The 27,873-nt window shown below is 41.3% G+C and overlaps 1 long non-coding RNA gene across 2 annotated transcripts in view; it reads right to left on the bottom strand.

The window, feature by feature from the left end:
• The window catches only part of LOC128686647 (uncharacterized), a 72,813-nt gene that overhangs the window by 40,327 nt on the left and 4,613 nt on the right, over nt 1-27,873 (bottom strand). Inside the window, exon 1 of one of the 2 annotated variants that reach the window (XR_011391916.1) lies at nt 276-446. The exons of the other annotated variant lie outside the window; for it this stretch is intronic. This is a non-coding gene — a long non-coding RNA (uncharacterized lncRNA). Of the gene's footprint in view, nt 1-275; nt 447-27,873 lie in introns of those variants that run through there. 2 annotated transcript variants of the gene reach the window in all.

Below are 27,873 nucleotides of genomic sequence, written 5' to 3' on the forward strand. Positions count from 1 at the left end.
ATTCTTAATGCTTATTGGATACTTTTCTTTCCTATCTTCCAACTTGACATGAGTAAAAACTCCATTTTTTTTCAAGCAGCCGAACAACGGGACGTTTAGTGTGTGTTTGTGTGTGTGTGTGTTTGTGTGTGTGTGTGTGTGTGTGTGTGTGTGTGTGTGTGTGTGTGTGTGTGTGTGTGTGTGTGTGTGTGTGTGTGTGTGTGTGTGGTGTAAGTGCCAGAGGCACTGGCAGTGGCCCAAGTCAACATATCATAGCTGTCAGTGGGGGTCAGTACCTTATCTGGACGTCGTACGTTAACACGGCTGCTCCACCGCTCTGTTATTGCTGAGGCTCTTGCTGTTGGTCGGCCTTAGAGGAATTCCGGGGAAATTGGTGGAGTTTTGGTCACTTTGACATAGGAGGCGGCGAGCGTTCGAGGGGTCTGTCTGAGTTGGTCTGTTCTCTTTGCTTTGTCTGTGAAAAGCAATGAGGAAAAGTCGAAATGTGATTACTTGTTTCTATATACAAGAGCAGAGCTATGCTCGTTGTGTGCCACATTCAGTGTTAGTAGTTACAGGAGAAGAGATGAATTTATGATGTCCCATCTTCTTTGTGTGTAATTATAGGAACAGAGCTAAACCCATAATTATCTATTTAGTATTTATATTTACAGGATCAGTGTGTCAAGTCGTTTACTAACTTACTAACACATCATGTATAAATCAGGATGAAAGCGTAATGACACGATTGCAAACAAACCATACCCTCGGCCGGGATTGAACCCGCGGTCATAGAGTCTCAAAACTCCAGCCCGTCGCGACGGGCTGGAGTTTTGAGACTATGGCCGCGGGTTCAATCTCGGCCGGGGGTATGGTAGGATGAAAGCCTACACGCCCAGTGAGTTTCCTCTCACCCTCCCTTCTCTCTCGTGAGGCCGCCACCACAACATCTGAGACCACTCTCTTCACCACCTCACTTCTCCACGTCCTCACACCATGAAGTACCCGTTCAGTTTACCTTTACCCGCACGTCCTCCTCCTTTCCCCGCCATCTCAGGTTTACCAGACAGATTGAAGGATGGTATAAGTTGCAGCTACCCAGCCACTGACACAGGAAAATAGTGCCCCTAATAATGGTAGAAAGGGCACATGTCTCGTGTTTAGCATATCCGGCCCTCATTAGGAGTAGCGATATTCGCGCACACAATGGGTGTGCTGGGCCAAATTTGCCTCCCGCAGAAAGCAGCCCACAGCCCCCACAGGCAGCTGAAAACTCCAATGGCAACCTTCTCAAGCACGATGACCTCTTGATGACATTCAAATCTACTGCTAGCTGGACCCTGCCTCATATTTCCAAACCTACTCGTTCACACATTGCAGGAAAATTCACAACCTTCTCAAATAGATTGATGGAGGTTCCATCAACTTAGAAGCCCAAGGTATCGTTAGGTCATGGCACAACCTGCGTTTGTTTGGTAGCAGTTCCTGCAAGAGTCGACAAATCGCTGAAGACACGAGCCATCAGAACAGTACCTAAGTATCCTAGGACAGATAATTGTGTTCCTCTGTTCCATCATCCAACGATTCGCCGAGGCAAACCAGAGAAAAAATTTTGCTGATAGCGAGGAATTTTCTGCACAGGTTTGCAAAAAGAATGATGGAGACAACGCAATGGAATGAATCATGATCACATGTGACGGCACAGTCACTCCCAGAGATGATGCCATAGTTTAAAGAATACGAGACAAGCACTCAGTCAGGGCGACCAGTGTCACCAACAACGTGTGAAGGAAAAGTTCAATAAATAGGAGTGGTGGAAGTATGCATGAATGATGGTGGTAGTTTGGAAGTATGCATGAATGATGGTGGTAGTTGGGAAGTATGCTTGTTCTGCTAGGTGGGTGCATTATTCCCACTACCCCCTCCCTTCTGCATCCGGTGGGAGGTGGCGAGTGTCCCTCCGACCTGTTGTCAGTCACTTGACTTTCGGTTTCCATCAAATCTAAGTGTTCATTCCACTCCTGTTTAATTTATTGTGTGTTTGGGTTAATTTGCTTTAAACAAGAGCTAGGTTTGTTTCTTTAATTCTTCCTGTCCTGATTTGGACTTGCAAAGTGTAACGTCATCATTTAATCCTCACCATTCTCTTAAAGGCCGTACGCCTATCATATGAGTGATTTCTCGATTGGTAAGTAATTTTGTGTCTATTTTAGCCTTGATTGTCGGCTCGGGTCATCCGATACAGGCGAAATAACAAGGGCAGCATAGATCTTGAAAAGATCTTACAATCAGTCAGGCATTTGTACCTACACTGGTCCCCCTTCCACTTGTGTCCGACTCACAATCAACTACACACCATTCTCGCAGTTACAACCCTCACCAACGTTCCATGGTGGTTCTCTACTGGCGACTCAACTGCTTCACAAGTGTTGTAGTGATCAGAGGATCCCAGTACCACTGTTCATCAGAATCCCTACTCGTGTTGGGTATTGTGAATTGTTATGCGAGTAAATTAATTGTATGAGGTTTACAGGGTATTACCTGTGTTATGTGCAAGTAATTTGGGTGAGATAAGTAGGATTTAAGTTACAGTAGGTCACTGAACTGTAACTCCCTCGATGCCTACTTCTTCACCACTCTCACAAAAAGCTAGGTCTGACACTAAATTAATAATTAAAATATTAAAACCAGCTGCTTTGGTGCATTAAAACTGTGAATTATATATGATTAGGCTTGCTGGGTATACAAAAGAAATTCGTATTACCACTTACCATTTAATTACTGCAGAAGGATCACACCAAAACAAAAGCCTGACACCTAGGTCTAAATGCAAAGACTAATGGTGCACTACTCTGTGAGTGATGTTCATATCCTATAACTTCCGCCATCCACACACAATTCTTGAGGTCTCGTAAATTTCCCGTCACAGTTCTTCAGCAGAGGACATTAACACGGGTTCCTAATTACAAATTCAGTCCGAAACTCCCCAGTCTGGCTCGGAAGAAGCCGGATTATTAGCAGAATTTTCCACAACAACCAGTGTTCGCAAAATACAAATGGCGTCCTTCCTCTACATGAAATTATGTAAAAAATATAGCAATGAAATCACGAAACAGGTGATTTTAAATCATTTACCAAACTGCGGCAGGCCAGGAATCGATTTCATTGTTATATAGACTGCTTGTTGAGGCGGGTATTTAAACAGGATGAGGCTGAAATTAATCCTTGAGATATCACTACCACGAGTGTCCTCGGACCAAAGCAAACACATAGCTACGTGCTGTGTGCTTTGTTCTTGTAGGATCAGTGGCGTAGTGGTAAGGTGATGCGTACATTGTGCTGTCTCTGGAGGCGGTACAAGGTTCGTAGGGTTTGGTATATATATATATATATATATATATATATATATATATATATATATATATGTGTGTGTGTGTGTGTGTGTGTGTGTGTGTGTGTGTGTGTGTGTGTGTGTGTGTGTGTGTGTGTGTGTGTGTGTGTGTGTATAACACGCAAAAAAAAGCCAGTTCTGTTCTTCTTCAGGTAGGTTGAAGGGAAAGATTATCCCAGAGGTAGGAATGCGTATCACACATGGTTAATCGACACTGCTAGTTAGCAAATTTATGAAAACAATTTTTTCTCAAAGCCCTGTATATATACAGTAAATTAACAAGGACATTTTTGAATTACCTTAATATAGCCATTTCCACTATAAAGCAAGGTTAAGAGAAGTGTTTTGTGGGTTAATTTTCATCTTAAATGACGTGACCTCGCACTCACCTCACCCGATGTAACCAAGAGTTTTTCCATCATTCCTAATTATTTGATGTGATGAAACCACTCGTGTCGATAAGTTTATTTTAATAAATGTCCTGTACTGTACACAAGTGCCCTTATCCACAGCACATAGGCATCCCATAGCATTTACGTCACCTGAGTGGGCATGCTGGAGCATACCAACGTGAACGTACTGATGAGGCTTACATGGAGTCATTACTATTCGCCTTGTACTTCTGAACTGCCACAAGTTCAGAATCCTGTTTATTCATTTTAGCTATCACTTTGGAATATAGACACAGCCATTATTTTTTTTAAGAGTTTTTGATATTAAAGAAGAATTAATTACATTCTGCCATATTATTTAACTTTTGATTATTTTTTAATATATTTTTAAATGAGCTTCAGCATTTTAATCCTCAAATTTTGTTTTAGTTTTAATTTGTCTTGGTATACTGCTATATTAAAATAACAGAAGATTCAGCAGTTCTCTGGAGGCTGAGTTCAGTCCGTATTTTCCCAGTGGTTCATTTTGGTTCATTCTGCGCCTTTACACTGACTACTAAACTATGGTTTCTCCCAGTGAATTTTATTTACTCCTCTCCTCGGGTTGCTACAAACTTGTCTGTCATCACTCCACGTTGATTGGGCCAGAAAATTCCCATCCCTTCGTAATCATCTTTCATGTGCACGAGTTTCAGTTATCCTTCAAATCCTCGCTTTTTTTCCAGTTAATAAACGCGATGCAGATGAGCGCAAAACACAGTGATGCTCGTCGTGTCTGAGGCGTTTTCAGACATTTGAAATTTTTGCTGCAATATGCATATAAATCAAACTGTAGCGAAAGTTCTTTTTTAGAAACTAATTATAATTTTCAATGAATATTGCTCTGTAATCTGCATTTTAAGGGGAAAATTTAACGAATCTTAATTATTTAAAAGAAATAGTTCGATTTGTAATTCCTGTATATGTATGCGCGTGCGCTGTATGTATGTATGTGTGTGTGTGTGTGTGTGTGTGTGTGTGTGTGTGTGTGTGAGAGAGAGAGAGAGAGAGAGAGAGAGAGAGAGATTGATTCTCCATCTGACTTTTTTAATTTATATCACAATATTAGAACTACTGTTCTTTTCTCTCCTCTAATAAAGACGTAGCTTGTTCCTCAACTCAGAGTTCCTTTCCATAGCTTTTTTGTAGATTTTTTATTAATACGTGTACCGTTATACAAGGGGCAATTTGTCAGCGATTAAACATAATATAAGAAAAAATGAAAGTGGATTTCAAAGGTTTATTCATGTCGTATATTACTAATCTCAGTCTTGATCCACAATTATAATCGTAAGATTTGAACGTTTCCAGGTTATTTTCCACAGTTTCGTTGCCAGATGTATTACATGTTATTTTAAATTTTCGTTTTGGTTTAATGTGATTTTATGTAACCTAACATAACCCAATCTTCGCCTCACCCAACTTATCCTTGCTTAACCCGACCCGACGTAAAATAAAGAAAACGGATTTTTTAAATCAATGAATGAAATCCATGGACAACACTTATATTTTTATTGTCGAAACTATACCTTGCTCACTAGGCTTCTTCAGTCGAACACAATTTTTAATCGGGAGATACAGGAGGAAGTGGAAAGGTAATTGTGAGGTATTCAGTCCTTCAGTCTTGATGTATCAGTGTAAACCAGTTTAAAGAGGAAGGTGATTTACATACCGAAGTCAGAGGTGAGAGAGAGCATCACAGGTGGCGGGGCCCACAGGTCGAAGGAGGTAAAAACAAGCAAATTCTTTAGTGACTAAGTTGTAATAGGTATCCACTTGACCAAGATTCCAAGGTATTACTGTGTCAGACAACTATCATTATATTACTGGTATATAACACCGATGAATAAGACGTGTGTAGCACCTGGGTATCATTATTACCGAAAGATTTCGCCCGCTCCTGAGGCTCTTCAAGTGGAATATTGAGGCGACTTTTAAACTGAAGATAGTAGAAATAGATTGGCAATTTTGAGGTATTTAAGTCCCTCAGTCACCAGGGTGCTGGCCGGGCTACCAGGGTGCTGGCCGGGCTACCAGGGTGCTGGCCGGGCTACCAGGGTGCTGGCCGGGCTACCAGGGTGCTGGCCGGGCTACCAGGGTGCTGGCCGGGCTACCAGGGTGCTGGCCGGGTCACCAGGGTGCTGGCCGGGCTACCAGGGTGCTGGCCGGGTCACCAGGGTGCTGGTCGGGCCACCAGGGTACTGGTCGGGCCACCAGGGTGCTGGTCGGGCCACCAGGGTGCTGGTCGGGCCACCAGGGGGCTGGCCGGGTCACCAGGGTGCTGGCCGGGTCACCAGGGTGCTGGCGGGGTCACCAGGGTGCTGGCCGGGCCACCAGGGTGCTGGCCGGGCCACCAGGGTGCTGGTCGGGTCACCAGGGTGCTGGTCGGGCCTCCAGGGTGCTGGTCGGGCCAACAGGGTGCTGGTCGGGCCACCAGGGTGCTGGTCGGGCCACCAGGGTGCTGGTCGGGCCAACAGGGTGCTGGTCGGGTCACCAGGGTGCTGGTCGGGCCACCAGGGTGCTGGTCGGGTCACCAGGGTGCTGGCCGGGCTACCAGGGTGCTGGCCGGGACACCAGGGTGCTGGTCGGGTCACCAGGGTGCTGGCCGGGCCACCAGGGTGCTGATCGGGCCAACAGCGTGCTGGTCGGGCCAACAGGGTGCTGGTCGGGCCAACAGGGTGCTGGCCAGGCCACCAGGGGGCTGGTCGAGCCACCAGGGGGCTGGTCGGGCCACCAGGGGGTTGGTCGGGCCACCAGGGGGCTGGTCGGGCCACCAGGGGGCTGGTCGGGCCACCAGGGGGCTGGTCGGGCCACCAGGGGGCTGGTCGGGCCACCAGGGGGCTAGTCGGGCCACCATGGGGCTGGTCGGGCCACCAGGGGGCTGGTCGGGCCACCAGGGGGCTGGTCGGGCCACCAGGGGGCTGGTCGGGCCACCAGGGGGCTGGTCGGGCCACCAGGGGGCTGGTCGGGCCACCAGGGGGCTGGTCGGGCCACCAGGGGGCTGGTCGGGCCACCAGGGGGCTGGTCGGGCCACCAGGGGGCTGGTCGGGCCACCAGGGGGCTGGTCGGGCCACCAGGGGGCTGGTCGGGCCACCAGGGGGCTGGTCGGGCCACCAGGGGGCTGGTCGGGCCACCAGGGTGCTGGTTCCACTAGACCCTCCTGCCGGACGCGTAATTTTGACAATAACCATAAATTTGCAGCACAAAACCTTGGCTGCCATTACGACGACGTAAATTTACGATGACCTGGCGATTACAAGCTATTAATACTATGATACGTCAGAGAGACGCAAATCCATATTTCTTCCAGCACGTCACCGTTTAAATTGAACTTAATATATTCTGCAGATGCTGGTAAAGGGCTCTCGATCTCTGGAATCTCTGAGCTACCCTCCCTGTAATATTTAACTCACGAAATCGTAATAACACGATTGGAAACAAACTGGCCTCAAGTTTTACGACTCACTCGCCTTGGGTTCTAAACCCCACCCGTTCCGTGGTTCATAATACCTAAGCTAATTGCTTGCAATCCCTTGCCGCTGTATGACCCTTGTTGGTTAAAAACTTCCCAGTGAATGTATAGTATATTCTTTTTTTCTCTCTCTCTAATGTGCTTTTCGCTTTTTGTTTCTCTCTCCCCCTCCCCACCCCTTTGCCCAAGAACGACGCAGTCTTCACACCCGTCCTTGTATTCTCTAAAAGTATCAGTGCATTACCGTCTTATCTACAGGTATGCCCAGAATCTTTCCCTTATCTCTGACTCAGGGTTTCTCAAAGACGGCCTTTGTGGGGTGGTCGTGCCGGGGTCATTTTCTGTCGGTAACCCATAATGACAGCGAGCCGGGGAAGGATAAGAGAAGCAACTCAATCACCCTCGGCGCTGCTGAGACAAAAGAACATCACGTGTCGCTATTCTGCCACTCTCCAATCCTGCAGGTCAGGAAGGTTATGGGTATCAGATACAGCGGTCAGTTCTCATCGACGCAGTATTGACCAAGTGGAAATTATGCCCTGGCCTTCCCTCGTCTTTGAAAAAGAATTCACCTCTCTTTCAGTTTTGAGTGTACCTGATCCTTATCTTTCTGTTCGTCCTATCTCCTGGGAAGTGAACATAAGCCGAGCCTAGCCTATCATTGGGTTAAATGGAACTGAATAAGACTGCTGCCTTCTTCTATTGGATAGCTGGCTTTTGTTCCCACTGTGTAACTATATTTCCTTGTCACATTCCATCACATAGGATGAGTTACATTCATAGTGAAACTTTTCAGCTTGAGTTGGAATTCTTCAGTAAGGGAATGAGAATATCGTCAAGGATTCCGCTAAGGTTTCATTAGCTACTGAAGCTTCATAGGTTTCGTTCCAGCAGGGCTGGAATTACTATTACATGGAAATTACTCTCTCTCAGGATGACCGATCCCATACACAGAATAAATGTAGCTTACGGTAGCTTCGTTATAAACCTCGACAAAACTATAAATTTCATTAGAACATTTCTAGATTACGTTTACTTATCTATTAATACACAGTGCAGATTCATTGTCACTACTCTGAATGTTGTTGCAACCAGCTTGAATAATGTTACAACAACCTTTCCCCCCTGTACGTCTTGAAACAAGAGCTTAGGTTTGGTCATATCTACCTTTGAAGCCTTGTATAGCGTTTGCCTCTACATCCTCTTCTCTTAACTATGACCTGTGAATGAACATTTAGAGAAATCAGTTCGGAATGGGTATCAGATATCAAAACCGTACCTCAAGGTTAGGTTATTTAAGGTTCGTCAGGAAGAAGGATAGGTGTTTCTTGACTCGGGACTTAGTCAGATGATGACCCGTCGTTGGAGCTTTAGGTCATCTGACCGAGGCCTTCCGCTGGCTTACCGATCCACCCCTTTAAAAATTATGGTGATAGGTATAACCAATTAGTATTCTCAAGGCGAGTCCTCCCTTTCAATGACTTCTTCATGCCCTTGCAAGCTGGACGCATACTAATTAACATTATTATTAATCTTAAAGAGGTGCTAATCCCAGATGCGTTATACAGCACCTGAGAAATGGGATACAATTAGATGATACAAGGGGAGGGAGGGTAGCTCCAGTTCCCTTGATCAAGAGCCCTTCACTATCAAGTCACCGTCCCCCCCTTCCCTTTAAAGCATGAATGAGATCACAAATGAAATACACTATGGAATAATTCAACTTTGCAGTCAAACAATCTCTGTCGAGTTTGTCATGTTTAAATCTCTTGAAGCTCGTGAGTCAACTGCACATATCCTTTACACTAACATAAAAAATGCTGTAATCGCTAAAACTGGGAGCAAAGTAGCTTCTCCGCGCACATACACAGATGCTTATACCTCTCAGTGTAAACACAGCTGTAACCTCAGTGTAAATACAGCTATAACTATATATACATCTATCGATGTATATACAGTTATAGCTACCCACCTCTTGGTGTATATACAGTGATAACTACTGTTGCAACCCCTGAATGGGTTACAATGATTATGTATATATATAATGTATATTATCTTTTCATATAATTTTATATTGCTTATATTTGCGATAATAGCTAAATCGTAAATATATTGCTTTATATTCTTATTTGACTTATGTTGTTAGGATGTACATAATGTGCTCAGTTCAAGTCTTGATTGTCAAACTACTGTAATTATCGCTCCTTGCTCGTTATACTGCCGGCTTCTGCTTCTGAGCTGTGCTGTCCACGGGGCTATCACGTGATCGAGGGGGGGGGGTGTCCTCACCTCTCGTGAAGTATTCAGTCTGCTCTAGACTCGCTTGGTGGTTGGACAGATTGTCTGTCTCATTATTCTTGTTAGTTCTGTAGAACTCTGTTCACAGAACATTGTATAGACTTAGTGATTTTTCGACGTTGTACTGAGGTTGTGTGTCACATAGACACTCTGAGCATCTCAGGTCCCGAGCTGTAGCTTATGACCTAATTTGTACTGGTTTCTGTGTATTGTCACAGTCGGGCTTTTCCTATGCTGAACTTAGATTCAGTAGTAGGGGAGTTTTGTAACTTTTGTGGAGGATCTGCTGATGGTCCCTACTTAGTGTCGTTATATTATCTCCTTGATCCTGATTGTGTCGCAGTCACTTGTTATATGGCTATTGGGCTTAGCATTCTTTTCATTGTTCAAGCAGACTGTTCTAGTTGCCAGTCGGTCAAGAAGTTAGTTTATTAGAGGACTTTGTCAGTCACTTGTTTAAGTCTAGTCGAGTCGTGAGACATAGTGAACTACTTAGAGCACTTACACGCATACACAAACTTACTTGTACATATTTGTAATATCTTATTAAATGTTAATGTACCAGACGGTACTTAAGAATTATAAATGTGATATGTGCTTTCAGCACAATAATATTGAACTCGAGAGATTGATTTTATTTTGATTGCTGTGATTAATTTAATTTGATAATATACCTCTAGACTTAATAAATTTATTAAATTTTAATTTCTCTAGTTAGTAGCCTACCAGTTGTAATCCTGAAGCACTATAGAATTATACTGAATTCTAATGGATAATTGGACAAGGATACTGACTAATTGTTACGAAAACCCAGTAACAGGCTGGATGCTAGAAGGGCAGTCCTTTCTAGTATTCACTGGAGATCTCTAAGCTTTTAGAATCGCGTTTTTTGTAACAACTACCCACCTCTACTTATACACTAGTGTATAAATGTATATAGGCTGAGTACACACCTGTCATTATTTGTAAAATGACAGCTCTACACTTCTCGGTGTATCAACACTGACAGATAAACACCTCTCGATGACACTACAATGATAGCAAATTTTACAGAGATAATGACTGTGTCGCAATCTTCTACATACGACAGCCTTTTTTTTCACAGAGTCCAAAAAGATAACACCTTTTGTTAATTTTGACTTTTAAAATTATATATAAACTTTGCAATCAGAACTGACTAAATATCTGCAATTATTATAGCTTTTGGCACCTCATATCCAGTGCCGAATACTGTTTTAATTATATTTCCTGTTCAGGGTACAGATTTTCAGAGGAACTAACTGGTTGGTTTATTTAGTAGCTTATAGGTTCTGTTGCTAACATGAGATTTACTCTGCCATTTTCAACTTGCTACTGTCATAAGTAATTCACTTTCATAAAGTATAATCACAAAGCAAGTAAAAACATCCAAAATTTGCTTTCCACATTCAGTAATCCATATTCATAATTCGTTTCGTGTGACACTGCAGAATTAGATGGAAGGAAAATATCACAACCATTTATGCTGAGAAAGATGGTGGGGTCTTAATATGGTGAGCACACTGTGAGAAAAGTTGCAACCTTGCTAAAGAAGATTCCCTCTGGTGATGACTGACTTCTGAAAAGATAGCTATGACCAGTGTAAGGCTTAGTCATGTGCCTTTAACCAAGATATGAAGAAAACAAGTCTTCATCAACGACACTCATCATTACCATCACATGGAAGAAATCATAGTAAAACGCGTGATTGCAAATATGAGAAAAATACCACAGTGAAAACAGGAAAAAAAACTGATGGCTTTCATGTACTTATACACATATATCTTCAGAGTAATGATTCCTCTGAAAATGTCTATGTAAGCACATGAAAGCGGTCAAGTTTTATTTTGTGTTTTCACTGTGGAATTTTTTCATTATCACGTGTGTATGTCGCTAAATCCCATCCCTTGCGAGTATCTGCAATACACGAGCAAGTAGACGGCCAGAGAGGGAGCTTAATGTACTGCCAAATGAAGCACGGAAGCTTTAATCTTTATAATAAATACGAAATGATAAATCTGTAGAGGCATTCAACTTCCATCCCAGGATGTACAGAAGTGGTCCAAGTCCTCTGATCAAGAGCAGCGAGGATCCTCCCTGGAAAGGATTTAATCTTCAAGTTCTCTTACCGGCTCTCGTCTTTCATTTAGAGCCGGGGCCCCTGACTGGCTGTTACGCGTCTTTCATGTTGTAACATGCCTTATGATTGGCCAGTCAGGGATGGGGGGAGGGTATCCTTGCAGGGTATCATATGTCATCCGGGCGACGCAGAGCAGGGGGGGAATTCTTTGTTTCCGAACCAAGGGAAAATGCGTTATGTTATACCAGTCATGAATGCTTGGTTATTTTGCATTGTGTCAGCTCTTTGTGGGATGAATGAATCACCACAAGAGAAGTGAATGACCACTACTGTGTGTACTCACCTCACCTAGTTGTACTCACCTAGTTGAGGTTGCGGGGGTTGAGTCCGAGCTCCTGGCCCCGCCTCTTCACTGATCGCTACTAGGTCACTCTCCCTGAGCCGTGAGCTTTATCATACCTCTGCTTAAAGCTATGTATGGATCCTGCCTCCACTACATCGCTTCCCAAACTATTCCACTTACTGACTACTCTGTGGCTGAAGAAATACTTCCTAACATCCCTGTGATTCATCTGTGTCTTCAGCTTCCAACTGTGTCCCCTTGTTACTGTGTCCAATCTCTGGAACATCCTGTCTTTGTCCACCTTGTCAATTCCTCTCAGTATTTTGTATGTGTGTGTGTGTGTGTGTGTGTGTGTGTGTGTGTGTGTGTGTGTATACACATGTGCCGAATAGGTAAAACTTGCGATTATGGCTTAAATAGCAACGCACTTCTTGCCGAATAAGGGAAGCGAAAATTTGTATTTGCAATAATTTCGCAAAATCATTTTGAACCTAACGAAAAAAATATATTTCATTGTGTTTGTTAATTATTGTTAACTTATCTAAAATATATTTAGTTGGATTAGGCTATGCGCTTGTTAAAATAAGGTTAAGCAAGTTTTCTAAGGTTCTTTTGGTACAAAATTATTCATTTATACATTATTATAAACGAAAAAAATATATATTTAAACCTAAAAGAGAAAATTTTAGAAAGGACTTAATTTTAAATGAGTTCTTGCTAACTGACCAGTTTTACCTATTCGGCAAGATTATAATATATATATATATATATATATTTTATATATATATTATATATATATTATATATATATATATATATATATATATATAAATATATATATATATATATATATATATATATATATATATATATACACGTGTCTAGTTTATTGTCTTTAGTTTATCTTTCTAGAAGAGATTCGCTATCCTTTTCATTATGTTTTCAAGCGAATTTATTTCCAGTCTTTGATAGACCAGAACCGAGCAGCACAATCTAAAGGTCGTCTTACCAAGGATATATAAAGTTGAAGTATAACCTAAGGATTTCTATTATATATGCTTCTTGATATATAGATACGAAGTTTATTAGCCTTTTTGTGAACACTTATGAACTGCTGCATTGGCTTTAGATTTTTACTATCTTGAACTTTGTGTTTTTTCGTATTCATTTTAAGATCCATATTATTTAATTTACAAGTTCACAATGATTTTCTTTTTCTAAGGCTATAACTCTACATACATGCATATATACATACATATATACATACATACATACATACATATATACATACATGCATGCATGCATGCATACATGTATACATACAGGCATAAATACATACATGCATACATACATGCCTCGGTCCAGGAGATACTTTCTCCTTTAATACCATGTACTATCATCATCAGTCTCCTGTGTGAAAATTTTTATCAAAGGACTTGCTGAAGTCCATATGCAAAATATCTTATTATTATGATCAACGTTTCAATACCTTAATGGAAAAAAAGGCTGATAAATTCATAGGGTAAGAATGCTCTTTCATAAAACAGTACTGAAATTCACTGATCAAATATCTCACAACGTGGCTCCGAATTATTTGTACAGTTTTTAATACCATCAATTTTCCCACAAACGAGATTAAGCTGACTGGTCTATAATTTGAACCTTAGTACCTACTGCCAGCTTCGTTAATGAGGGATCAAATTTTCCTTTTCCACTTAACAAGTACGGTCCCGGTTTGTAGTTTTTTTTTAATAAACTGGTTAATGGTTTAAGTTCCACCTCCTCACGTTCCTCTGACACTCGAAAATAGTTCGTCAGAACCTGGCAACTTATTTGGTTTTAATATGTTTGAGAATCATGTCACTAGTGATATCGATCTTAATTTATATTTCACTTGTATCCTCTTGAGTAAAAACAGAGAAGACATAAGTTTCAAACCTCCTTGTGTTTCTTTGTCATTAACAGTTAAGCTGATCAGAAGTAGGTTCAAATGGAGTTCTCTCTTTCCTAATCATATTTCTACACAACTGAAAGAAATCTTTAGAATTTGTTTTGGATTGCCTTAGAACTATAGTTTCATAGTTTCTTGAAGGCGGGATTTGATCCCACGATAGAATACTACCGTTACATGAGGTACCATATAAATTTAGGCACAATTAAAAGACTTATAATACAGTGACTGTACACACACTTGCCCTCGAAGTTTCTTGACAAAATATAAGTTTCAATTTTCACTCTTCCTTCCCATCCTTACACCTAACACCAACAGTAACATCAAATAAACGAAAACACTGACCCAAAGCAAGCGTGGTCAGAACAATTTAAACGATATTAACAATATAAATACCATCTCGCAAATGCAGTGAGATTCTCTATGATTTTTCTGGCTATGATCAGTGGGGTGCGGGATGCCTGTGACCTTCGTTAGCAAGTACTTGAGCAATGTCGCCACGTTTCTCTATTCTCGTTGTCCTTACTAGTACTCACTCTTGTCCTTTACCAGCGACGTTTGCTTCCTCACGTCTCATAAGGCTCTGGCCAGGATATAAATTTGCATAAAAATCGGAGGATCGAGCTTCTATGATGTTTTACGTTTGACCTACACAGGTTCAGTACATCAGTGTATTATAATAATCAACACTGACGTATATTCTTGAAGATGCTCTAAACATCTGGCATCGCCATAACTTGCACCTCAACAATTTCTCTGATTACACACGAGTCTACTGTAAATATCTACGCGTCAGTAGCAGCAAGGCTGCAGCGACCGTGTAAGGTACCAGGCGACCCCTGATCATCAAGATGCAGGCACGCAGTGTTCAGGACACCGTGGGTTGCTGCAGTGCTCCGTGCCAAGAGTCAAGCATCAAGATTAGACAGCTGATCACCGTCTCCGCGGGGATAGGCACAATTCCTCTGTGTCGCTCTCAGCTTTTTGATAACGTTAAATCCGAGCAGGACTGAAGGATGAGATTCCACACGCTGGAAACAAAAGATTTTGATTAAAAAAAAAAACCATACCACGGGTGGGGTTTGAACCCGCGGTCAGAATGTCTCAAAACTCCAGACCGTCGAGTTAGCCACTGGGCCAGCTAGCTTCAATAAGATTCATCCAACTAGATATATTTCTACACCATAGGAAGGTTAGCATAGGCACCACTCTGACCGCGGGTTTAAACCCCACCATGACTTAAGAAATCGTAATGACACGATTGCAAATAAACCATACCCCCGGCCGGGATTGAACCCGCGGTCATAGAGGCTAACGCGACGGGCTGGAGTTTTGAGACTATGACCGCGGGTTCAATCCCGGCCGGGGGTATGGTTTTAAACCCCACCCGTGGTATGGTTTGTTTGCAATCGTGTCATTACGATTTCGTGAGTCAGTAAAACTGTTTGGTTGATGGATGTATTAAATTTCGTGGTTTATTTTTCTATATATATTTTATCTGGTATTTATTCTTACATTAATCTATGCCCCCCCCCTCCCAAAAAGGAAATAGATTCGTTTAAACTTTAAAGCGTATTTAAGGGGCAATAACAACACAGATATACACCTGTACCATTATGACGTAAGTGCAATGAAGCGAAGATTTCTACACAATCTAACATTCATAAAAAAACCCATGGTACGGGTGGGGGTTGAACCCATGGAGAGTGAATTATAAAACTCCAGGCCGGTGCGTACAGTTTTACGACTCACCCGCCATGAGTTCAAATCCCACCCGTTTCCATGGTGTGTCAGTCGTTTTATTACGATTTCGTGAATGTCATTCGTGACAGGCCCCGCGGCTACCCTCAACTCGAACGTGTCCGGGAAGTGTGTAAAATGTGATTTGTAACAAAAGATTAACTCATAAATTTCGTTTCGTTATTTACATGACAGCACTGTGCAAGGTTACTGGGACGGAGATACTGGTGGGTAAACCATCGTGGTGCATGGTTACTGGTGGGTAAACCATCGTGGTGCATGGTTACTGGTGGGTAAACCATCGTGGTGCATGATTACTGGTGGGTAAACCATCGTGGTGCATGATTACTGGTGGGTAAACCATCGTGGTGCATGATTACTGGTGGGTAAACCATCGTGGTGCATGATTACTGGTGGGTAAACCATCGTGGTGCATGATTACTGGTGGGTAACCCATCGTGGTGCATGGGTACTGGTGGGTAAAGCATCGTGGTTTTCCTACTGATGTAGGAATGTCACTTGTTGGACGCTGGTTGTTGACCAAGTAACTCATTTACACATTACGTTCACGAGAGAGTGAAAAACCACTACGTCTCTGTATAACTGTCATGGAAATATCTCCAAATATTTGTGCAATATAATTGACGGTGTTTCTGCCGTGCCCCGCCGCTATGTCTGTTACACATTGCACCCGAATCCGATATTTTGTTTTTTATCTTGCCACTCACTGCCTGAACACTGCACTTTCCGAGTACAGTACAAGAGGCTCGCAATACACAAATATCCCCAAATTACAAACATCGACACAAGCCTCACAAGTTACACTCATCCGAATTTACAGTTATCACTTGATAAATACATTATCAGTTAAATAACACAAGGAAACACATGTACACATCCACACTCAAAAAAATGTTATACACATCCTCTCATAAGCATCCTCCGAGTCTCGCCAGGAGCGTGAGTGAAATATTCTTTCTTGTTATTGTTGTTATGCAGGAAGTCTAGAATAAGAGTTTTTTATGCTCCCTGTGGGAGTTAATTACGCCATACGTGTCCTGTGGGTGGTGGACAAAATATTACAAAAACATGTAATGAATCCGTGTACACTATAAACAACTCAACTGCAAGTTGTAAGCCTTCCTGTATTCAGAATACGATTTACTTCAAAAACGCTAATTACTTGGTTCCTAAACTTATAATTTAAAAAAAAAACGTTACCGCGTTTACGAACGTTTTCTCCGTTACTATTAAAGCTATTTATAAAAGTCATAAGAATACATAAACTTAAATTCAGTTTCCAAGATATTCTTATGCGATACTAGATCATTTACATAAAGAGCTTACATTTCAATCGCATTAAATTTAATTTTTTCCCCATTAGTGAGCACTTAGACGTGCAGTTTCTGAAACCCAGTACAGCCAGTATTCTACGACATTTCGGCTATAGGATATCTTATTAAGATATCTTATTGTGTCATATTTTGTTCTGCATATGGCGTGGAAAACCTAGCATCACTGCTCATTTGATCTTTATTTCTTTTACGTTCTAAACTGGTAAGCCAGCGGAAGGCCCTGACTCAACGACCCAGAAAGAGATAACTGTTGAGTAGGTCATCATGCATCTAAGACTAGCGTCAGGACACATTTTCACAATCTCCTGGTAAACAAAATACCTTCACAATCTCAGGAGAATTACAGGAAGTATAGCTTAATACAGCAGAAATATTACGAACACCTTGTCACAAGGTCACACTGGGAAGGTGAATACCTGAAGACCTAGCCCTTGGCTGTGTTGCATACGTCCATGCAGTGATGCTGAAGGCTATGCAAAAATATTTATCATTAACATGCAAACTATGCAGTATATATCTTAAGATAAATGTGGAGCCATCATTGTAAATCCACTATTTTAATTATTTGTTGCTTATCTAAACAATAATTATCTCTGTGTGCGGTTGGTAAAGCAATGTATTCAATATGCAGTAGATTTAGTTAATTCTCCTTCATCATGTTGATATATTGCACAGGCGTCCGGTACATCTCAATACGTGGGCTGCAGGGCTCCTTGTTCCCAAGGACCCAACAGGAGACTAATGTACCCACTGAACTGTCACGAGCTTCCATTTACAGGACAATATTTCACTATATTGATATATGAAATTTACACTTTTTTTCAAGTATACTAGCCTCTAATAAGATCTTCAGGAGTCACCCTCTGCATAATGCCGAAATGAGGAAATGTATTGGAGGTTCCTGGGCTTGTATATTAGTACAGAGCATTTGACAGCAATGAGGTTGAGAACGTCAGTTTGTCTTTTATTTGGGCCAGTGGTTCTGCATGCGAGGAGCAGCAGATGGCTGACTGTCGCTCCAGGCCTCGGATACGAATCTTCACACGAACATACAGACAAGACTGACAGTCCCGCAGACGCAATCGGCAAACCGCAAGTTGGACAGACATGACAGACACGTTGACTCGCCATTTTAATCTATTTATATCCCCCATCTGAGTCGTTTATCCTTTTATTTCGTTCTCAAGTGTGTGAGTTTTGCGAGTTTAGCTGCAGTGTCCTTTTTCACTGCCTGCTTCAGTTAAGGTATTCGAGTGTTACCTTTTCTCGCACAACTTGATGCTTGTGCAGATTTTCTTGCTACTGTTCAGCCATCGCCTTCTAAAAAACAATTTTTTTTTACACAAATAACCCGCACATTTACAAGACACACAGTGTGTCTTGTAAATTATCCAAGTCGGATCGAAATGTCGAAGTAAGCTTCTATGTGCGGGTTATTTGTGTATTTCTCCAGTCACAGCATTGTGCCTTTTAGTTCTTTAATTGGTTTTTAATTTGCTTATTTGTTAAATATAAATTCCTACGTTTCTATAACTTAACCTAATTTATCATAAAATAAAACTAGTAGGGCACGTAAAAAAATGATAGTCTGAGGGGGAAGTGATGGAAGTCTCGCCCCCACAACCCATTCTTTGCACCAGTCATAATGCCTATCATTTGCATACCGCAGTACCCTGGTCCTCTTCTACGGAATTACATCCACGGCTGTCCCTCAGAACTAGAAAAAAAGTATTATAATGCGGAAAACTATAGAGTAGAACTAAAGAACGAAGCCAGAGGGGAGAGTGGAAGAGACTGGAAGGGAGAGATGTTCTGTTAGGTTTATTAAGAACTAGAACCTTTCGATTATTCAGTTTATCATCTTTCGTATTAGTCTTTCCATCATGTCCTTTAATTTGTGCCGATAAAGCCACTGAGTAGCGAAACATCTACAAATAAAGATAACCAGCGGTAGCACATGTGTAATTCTTCAAATTCCGTTTCGAACATTATATAACAGATTTACACTATCATCAGCAGCTTGCTACTGTCGCCACCAGTTCTCTCTCATGCTGCATAATCACAATGCAAAGAAAATTAGTCAAAATTTATTTTTTTCTTTCACATTCCACAAACCATGTCCATAAAACGTTATATGGCAATCGGCCAGGAGTGTGAGCACATTCAGGCGAAAGTGAAAATATCCCCACCATTGATGCCGAAAGAGAAGCTGGGCTCTTAGTTATGAAAGCACCCTGTGAGGTAAGTGGAGCCCCTAGGGAGAGATGGGGGAGAGAATGAGGGAAGGAAGGAGAAGGAGAAGGAATGAGAGAAAGGGAGATAAGAAAACGGGGGGGTAAGAGAGGGTAAAGTGGTGGAAAAGGGGAGAGGTGAATGAGAGAGGGGCAGAAAGAAATAGAAAGGGGGAAGAGTGAGAGAGGGATATGGATAGGATAGGGATCCTTAACCTAACCTTGTCAAACCCTGTTTAAAAAAAAAGAGAGGGGGAATTAGAGGAGAGGGGGAAAGGGAGAGAGATAGAGAAAAGGGAAAAGAGAGGGGAATGGGGAGAGAGAGAGAGAGAGAGAGAGAGAGAGAGAGAGAGTGGGTAAATGAATGAATTAGAGATCTCCACAGCCACGTAAGAGAATAATCTCGCAGGAACCAATGGATGGCACAAGAAAACTTTAAGATGGATGATGTCAAACACTTGCAGCTAAATATTTGTCTTAAGTGTTGGCAGACTCTGGCCTATATATTGGAACTAACATTTTTTAAGAGCAACTGTTACAAAGAAAATGGAGATAGAAGGAGCAAGAAAAAGAGTGGAGGAATAGGAGTGGAGGATGAATAGGAGAGGAAGAGGTATAGGATGAATGGAAGAGAAAGAAGTGAAAGTGACAAAAAAATTGTAAAAAATGTTCTAGGCTTTTTTTAACATCGAAGCCTAAATATATTATAGTGTGGAAATTGATGAAGTTCTGATAAGCTTTCACTTTATTTAGATATGGGAAGATAATCAAGGGAAGGATGTCACACCAGACTTCTTCCATACGAAACATTAACAAGACAAACATGCCATGAATAGGAAAAAAAATGGCGGTATATGTGAATATCTGGCGCTATCTTAAAAAAGTTGAGTTTTACCACAGGGCTGGTCCCAGAAAACACACATACAGGAGCTGTGACTCGACCCCTGCAACCACAAATAAGTAAGTATAGGCAAGTACAATAAACTAAGAAGAGCTGTATAACAAGTATGACAAGCTAAAAGTATTTTTATGTAAAAAAAAAAACCTTATGAAAGTTACTTCATTTAAAAATCGAATTTCGGTTCAATAAAACTCTCAAAGTTTCGTGATATTTTGGAAGTATTTCATGACATGTGTTTACAGATGGATTCAGACATGGAGTGATAATCACATCTTCCAGGAGAAATTATGAAAGCCACAGCAGTCACGTGTTGTACACACACTATTAAATTATATATATATATATATATATATATATATATATATATATATATATATATGCAAAACAACCACTCTGAAAGAATAGAGAAATTCCAAGCGCTTTCGTGACTACTCACATTATCAAGGAACTTGATAATGTGAGTAGTCACGAAAGCGCTTGGAATTTCTCTATTCTTTCAGACTGGTTGTTTTGCATATTCTGAAATCACCTGTTTTCTGTGATCTTATTGCATATATATATATATATATATATATATATATATATATATATATATATATATATATATATATATATATATATATATATATATATATATATATATGCAGTAAGATCAGAGTAATGTCTGACATTTGTGATGAATGGTTTGAAAAACCGACAAGTTGAAGATTGAGACACTTATGCAACATATGGGAATCTTTATTCAGGAAACGTTTCGCCACACAGTGGCTTCATCAATCCAATACAAAGCAGAAGGTGTAAGGAGAGGAGGAGTTTGGGGTAATCACATTCTACAAGATTGATGGACTGAACACATCGACTCCAGGCTGAGGGACTGATTACCTCAAACTACTCCTCTCCTTACACCTTTTGCTTTGTATTGGACTGATGAAGCCACTGTGTGTCGAAACGCTTCCTGAATAAAGATTCCCATATGTTGCATAAGTGTCTCAATCTTCAAGATCAGAGTAAACAGGTGACATCACAATATGCAGAACCACCACTGTGAAACTGGCTTAAATTAGCAATGATTTTAGCTTAAATAGCAACCCACTTCTTGCCGAATAGGGAAAGTGAAAATTTGTGTTTGCATTAATTTCGCAAAAATTCTGAATCTAAACAAAAAAAAATATATTTCATTGTGGTTGTTTATTAAATTATTGTAAACTTGTATAAAATATATTTAGTTGAATTAGGCTAAATTAAATTGCGCTTGATATAATAAGGTTAGGTAAGTTTCCTAAGGTTCGTTTGGCACAAAATCATTTTTTATATTAACATAAATGAAAAAATATATCTTTAAACGTATAAGAGAAATTTTTTAGAGAGGACTTAATTTTAATTAAGTTCTTGCTATTGACCAGTTTTACCTATTCGGCACGACATTATATATATATATATATATATATATATATATATATATATATATATATATATATATATATATATATATATATATATATATTATATTATATATATAGAAAAAATCGCGAACAAGCAATACAAAATGTAAATCCACCAAGGGGGAGTTGAATGAGAGCTATCATTCAACTCCAACCGTGGTTGCTTTGCATATACTCACCTAGTTGTGGTTGCAGGGGTCAAGTTACAGCTGCTGGCCCCGCCTCTTCACTGGTAGCTACTCTGTCACTCTTCCCGCTCCATGAGGTTTATCATACCTCTTCTTAAAGCTATGTATAGATCCTGCCTCCACTACATCACTTCCCAGACTATTCCACTTCCTAACAACTCTGTGACTGAAGAAATATTTCCTAACATCCCTGTGGTTCATCTGAGTCTTCAACCTCCAACTATGACCCCTGTTGCTGTGTCCCATCTCTAGAACATCCTGGCTCTGTCCACCTTGTCGATTTCTCTCGGTATTTTATTTGTCGATATCATATATCCTCCCTCTCTCTCTCTCTCTCTCTCTCTCTCTCTCTCTCTCTCTCTCTCCTGTTTTCCAGTGTCGTCAAGTCGATTTCCCTTAACCTCTCCTCGTTGGACATACCCCCTAGCTCCGGGACTAGTCGTGTTGCAAACCTTTGCTCTTTCTCTAGTTTCTTTAAGTGAGGGTTCCAAACTGGCGTTGCATACTCCAATGTGGACCTAAGGTACACAGTGTACAGAATTCTGAATGACTCCTTATTAATAAGCTGTCGGAATGCTGTTCTTAGGTTTGCTAGGCGCCCGTATGCTGCAGCAGTTATTTGGTTGATGTGTCCAGTGTTATACACACCCCAAGATCCTTTTCCTTGAGTGAGGTTTGTAGGCTCTGGTCCCCTAGACTGTTCTCCGTCTGTAGTCTTCTTTGCCCTTCCCCAATCTTTATGATGCACATGGTGGAGTTGAACTCCACAAGCCAGTTCCTGGACCAGGCCTGCATGCTGTCCAGATCCCTCTGTAGTTCTGCCTGCTACTCGTCCGATTGAATTCTTCTCATGAACTTCACATCGTCTGCAAACAAGGACACTTCATAGGCTATTCCTTCCGTCATGTCTTTCACAAATGCCAGAAATGTGGCACCCCGCTCGTTACAGACGCCCACTCTGACACCTCACCACGTACCATGACTAACTGTTGTCTTCCTGACAGGTATTCCCTGATCCATTGTAGTGCCTTCCTTGTTATCCCTGCCTGGTCCTCCAGCTTTTGCACTAATCTCTTGTGTGGAACTGTGCCAAACGCCTTCTTACAGTCCAAGAAAATGCCAACTACCCACCCCTCTCTTTCTTGTCTTACTGCTGTCACCATGTCAGAGCTCCATTAGGTTTCTGACGCAGGATTTCCCGCCCCTGAAACCGTGCTGGCTATCGTTGATAATCTCAGTCCTTTCTAGGTGCTCCACCACTCTTCTCATAATCTTCTCCATGACCTTACATACTATACACGTCTGTGACACTGGTCTGTGGGTTAATGCTTCGTGTCCGTCTCTAAAAAAAATTGGGACTACGTATGTTGTCTTCCATACTATGTGTGTGTGTGTGTGTGTGTGTGTGTGTGTGTGTGTGTGTGTGTGTGTGTGTACTCACCTAGTTGAAGTTACAGGGGTCGAGTGTGTGTGTGTGTGTGTGTGTGTGTGTGTGTGTGTGTGTGTGTGTGTGTGTGTGTGTGTGTGTGTGTGTGTGTGTGTGTGTGTGTGTGTATGTACTCACTTATATGTGGTTGCAGGGGTCGAGTCATAGCTCCTAGCCCAGCCTCTTCACTGGTCGATACTAATTCCCTCTCTCCCTGCTTCATGATATTTGTCATACCTCTTCTTAAAGCTATTTATGGAACTTGCTTCCACTACTTCACTCTCCAGATTATTCCAGTTCCTGACAACTCTAAGACTAAAGAAATACTTCCTAACATCCCTATGACTCATCTGGGCTTTCAGTTTCCAATTGTGTCCCCTTGTTTCTGTATCCTATCTCTGAAACATTCGATCCTTGTCCACCTTGTCAATGCCTCTTAGTATTTTATACGTTGTTATCATGTCACCTCTATCCCTCCTATTCTCTAGTGTCATCAGGTTGAGTTCCTTTAACCTCTCCTCATAAGACATACCCCTCAGTTCCGGGACTAATCGTGTTGCAAATTTTTTGCACTTTCTCCAATTTCGTGACGTGTTTGACTAAGTGAGGGTTCCATACTGGCGCTGCATATTCCAGTACAGGCCTTACATACACTGTGTACAATGTCGTGAATGAGTCCTTACTCAGATGTCTAAACGCCAGTCTCAGGTTTGCTTGCGTGCGTGCGTGTGTGTGTGTGTGTGTGTGTGTGTGTGTGTGTGTGTGTGTGTGTGTGTGTGTGTGCGCGTGCGCGCGCGCGCATTCGTGCTTGCGAGAAGGATGCGTAATAAGTCTGGAGCGCGCGCTGAGTACACATCCTTCTGTACACACGTATTTAACCTAAGCGAATAAGTTTTTAAACAGATTCCAGGACGTTTCATTCAGAAATTGTATTATGTGTTATTCTCTTGTTAGCTACGTCGCTTGTTGAACACCACGTTGCTACCACGTTAATGAAGTGTTTGTTGAACACCCCGTTGCTACCACGTTAATGAAGTGTTTGTTGAACACCACGTTGCTACAACGTTAATGAAATGTTTGTTGAACACCACGTTGCTACCACGTTAATGAAGTGTTTGTTGAACACCACGTTGCTACCACGTTATTGAAGTGTTTGTTGAACACCACGTTGCTACCACGTTAATGAAGTGTTTGTTGAACACCACGTTGCTACCACGTTAATGAAGTGTTTGTTGAACACCACGTTGCTACCACGTTATTGAAGTGTTTGTTGAACACCACGTTGCTACCACGTTATTGAAGCGTTTGTTGAACACCACGTTGCTACCACGTTATTGAAGTGTTTGTTGAACACCACGTTGCTACCAGGTTAATGAAGTGTGTGTGGGCAGGTAGCCAGAGATGTGGCTTGAGACACTCACCTACACAATATATATTTATAATAAACGGTATATAATATACCGACAAGTAGACGAGTCAGACATGCGACAGCTGGGTATATTTATTGTCGAAATATTTCGTGTCCTCTGTAAGAAAAGTAGTACCTGCTGAAGTTATATTCTTAGTAAGAAAACTATTATCAGCTAAAATTCATAACCTGTCCAAAAAACTAGTATCCCCTGAAAGTTATTTCCCATGTTAGACAATACTTGTCAGGCTGGTAGTGCTTCCATGCAATGCCGCGTTGTAGATAATGTTAATTAAAAAAAATCCATTTCCCCTCAGTTTCCAAATCATCATCTCGCTCCTTCCACAGAGATCCTTCACTTCCTCCCTCATTCACCTCCTATCCTCCCTTGCCTTAAATCAATTTATACATTTTGTTCATCGGTTCGATTGGACTCCATTTTTGCTATCCCGTCTAGAGGGTGCTCTCATGCTGATAAAAAAAACTCTTGATACGAAGAACTAGAGCTACTTTTCCCTTCCATTGCCCAAACTTAATTACCCGCAGTTCCCAAGATGGTATGACTATTGCTTATCCCAGCACATGTCTCCTCTTCTTTTTCTTCCTCCTCTCTCTCTCTCTCTCTCTCTCTCTCTCTCTCTCTCTCTCTCTCTCTCTCTCTCTCTCCTTGCATGAGTGAGCTAGCTTGATTTTGTTAAATCTTAAATGTTACTGAATATTATGGGACCACGCAGCAATGGTAAAGTAAATTAATTTATTAATAAAACACAAACTAGTATACAGTTACAGGTATTCACTGGCCTTACCAAAGATAAAATATGAATACTCTCGCGCATAGGGACCCAGTGCCAAGGTACAGCTGGGTCCGTCTGAGGTTGAAGATTGAGTTCTGACCTCGAAGTTGATCCTGCGCAACAGGTAAATTGCTTGTACAAATATAATATAATATGAAACGACTGAGGGTATTTTCAACTCCCTAAATATTTACTTATAATTGAAGTGTGAAAAATGTCCTGGTAATACTGAAAGATATAAGTTAACTTAGTTTATGTGCACTTAAATATGATTTAAACAAGGAGGTAGAGTGATATTGCCTGGTGTCAGACACAGCGTGACATGGATATAGACAAGGAGAGGAGTATGGCTTTCAGCGTATACAGTATGCGTTGAGAGTTTAATCCTTATTTTATCGATTAAAGCATGTTTGAATGGTGGTGAAGTGGAATGTAGCCTTAATGATCCTCGTGTACTCGATAGTCTTTAATTAAACCCTATTAACCAACCAACCAGCGTGACGTCTAAGCCAGCTGTACTAAGAATACAAGCTATGTAGGTATGAGGAAAAACAATGACCTATCGTCAGACTGCCTCAGACTACATAAACAGAGGACAGTAGCTGTAACAAATTAGCGGGAAGACACAAAGAGCAGACTATGTTTTTCTGTGGAAAAGACGACAGAGCCTGATGTAACACATACACACTTCCTTTTTACGTATATCTCTCGCTCTCTAGCCCGCTTTTCATCTGTAGTCTCTCCTTGATTACCTTCTCGTCCTCATCCCCAACCTCCACTACCTTAACCTTTCACCCCATTACTCCTATCACCCACCCTACCCTTCCTTGTGTTTCAATACTTCCTTTCATTTTGCTCTCCACCCAACTTGGTTTTTTTATTCCATCCCTCATCCTTCCACTTGACTCCTTGCTGCTAGTTCACCCATCTTTCACCCTCATATTCCCCTTATCCCTGTTATTTCTCTTCATCTTGATGTTTATCTATCGCTTCTTATACTTTAATCTTATTTTTTGTCTCTTTCCTGTTTTTAGAATTTAAGGGAAAATACATTTATTGAGATGTTACTTGTGTCACTGAGAAGATACAAGATTATAATGGTTTCTAGACAGTTTGAAGTTACTACTAAAGCTGGAGTGTCGCTAGATGCGAAGTTATTATGTAAATTTATTTCTAAAGCTGAAGTGTCACTGGACTTCTTGAAATTACTTTTGATGCTGAAATATCGTTAGACAGCTTCAAGTTACTTTTGAAGCTGAAGTGTCACTAGATGGCTTGAAGTTACTTTTGCAGAAGTGTCACATGACGGCTTGAAATTGCTTTTGAAGCTGAAGTGTCACTAAACGGCTTGAAATTACTTTTGAAGCTGAAGTGTCACTAAACGGCTTAAAGTTACTGTTGAAGCTGAAGCATCACTAGACGGCTTGAAGTTACTTTTGAAGCTGAGGTGTCACTAGACGGCTTGAAGTTACTTTTGAAGCTGAGGTGTCACTAGGCGGCTAGAAGTTACTTTTGAAGCTGGCGTGAGAATGAGTGCAAGAACTTTAGCACTCAGCGATGAAGTTATTACCCTAAGGTGAAATTTAACGCTGCAGTGATTATGCAGATCCACCTGCTGAACCTTGTACACTAGACAACCAGGAAACTTACATTTAAGGTCCATCTCTTACTTGCTCGTGAGAAGTGGCTTAAAAATATTATACGAAAAACATTTTCGCTCACACCAAGAGTATGCACCACTGTCTTGGATAGCCTGCCCTCTCATCCTATCACAGACTTCTTTTGAATATAAAGTCATGACTGCCTGAGTGGACCTGTCGTTACGTAAGAACAACAACAACAAAAAAATAGACGAACGCTGCAGTAGGACTTTTGGCCTATGCTAGGCAGGTTCTCCTCGAACACAACTATTCTCAATATTACTGTCATTTCAAAAAAGAATGTCAGTAATAAAGAGAAGTCGGTGGGCTTACACAAGGTTAATGATTTTTTCTGGTTACCCAATTAACTTCAAGGACACAAGGCAGCTAGCTATTATAACACAAGACGGGCAGCCTTCAGCAGTTTACCCACTGGCTGTTTATCACTCTTTGAACATTTGTCTACCAAAGATCATTAGTCGATTAACTGTCATAAACAACGTATATAGTTAGACAAATATAGTTAGCTAGCGTATCTTGAAATTACATTTTAGGCTCTACATGTTATTCTATGTTGAATCCATGGGAGGAGAAGAGAGAGAGAAGAGAGAAGAAGAGAGAGAAAGAGAAAAGGGAGGAAGGAGAGAGAAAAGAAGAGAGAGAAAAAAAAAGGAGGAAAACAAAGGAAACAAAAAGAAAAGGGGAAATAAATGAAAAATTGATTAATAAAAAATGTGAAAACCCCCTTCCCCGCAAAAAGGGGGGAACTTTATGACGCGGGAAAAA

Source organism: Cherax quadricarinatus, chromosome 12, assembly GCF_038502225.1.
Source record: "Cherax quadricarinatus isolate ZL_2023a chromosome 12, ASM3850222v1, whole genome shotgun sequence".
Lineage (NCBI taxonomy): Eukaryota > Metazoa > Arthropoda > Malacostraca > Decapoda > Parastacidae > Cherax > Cherax quadricarinatus.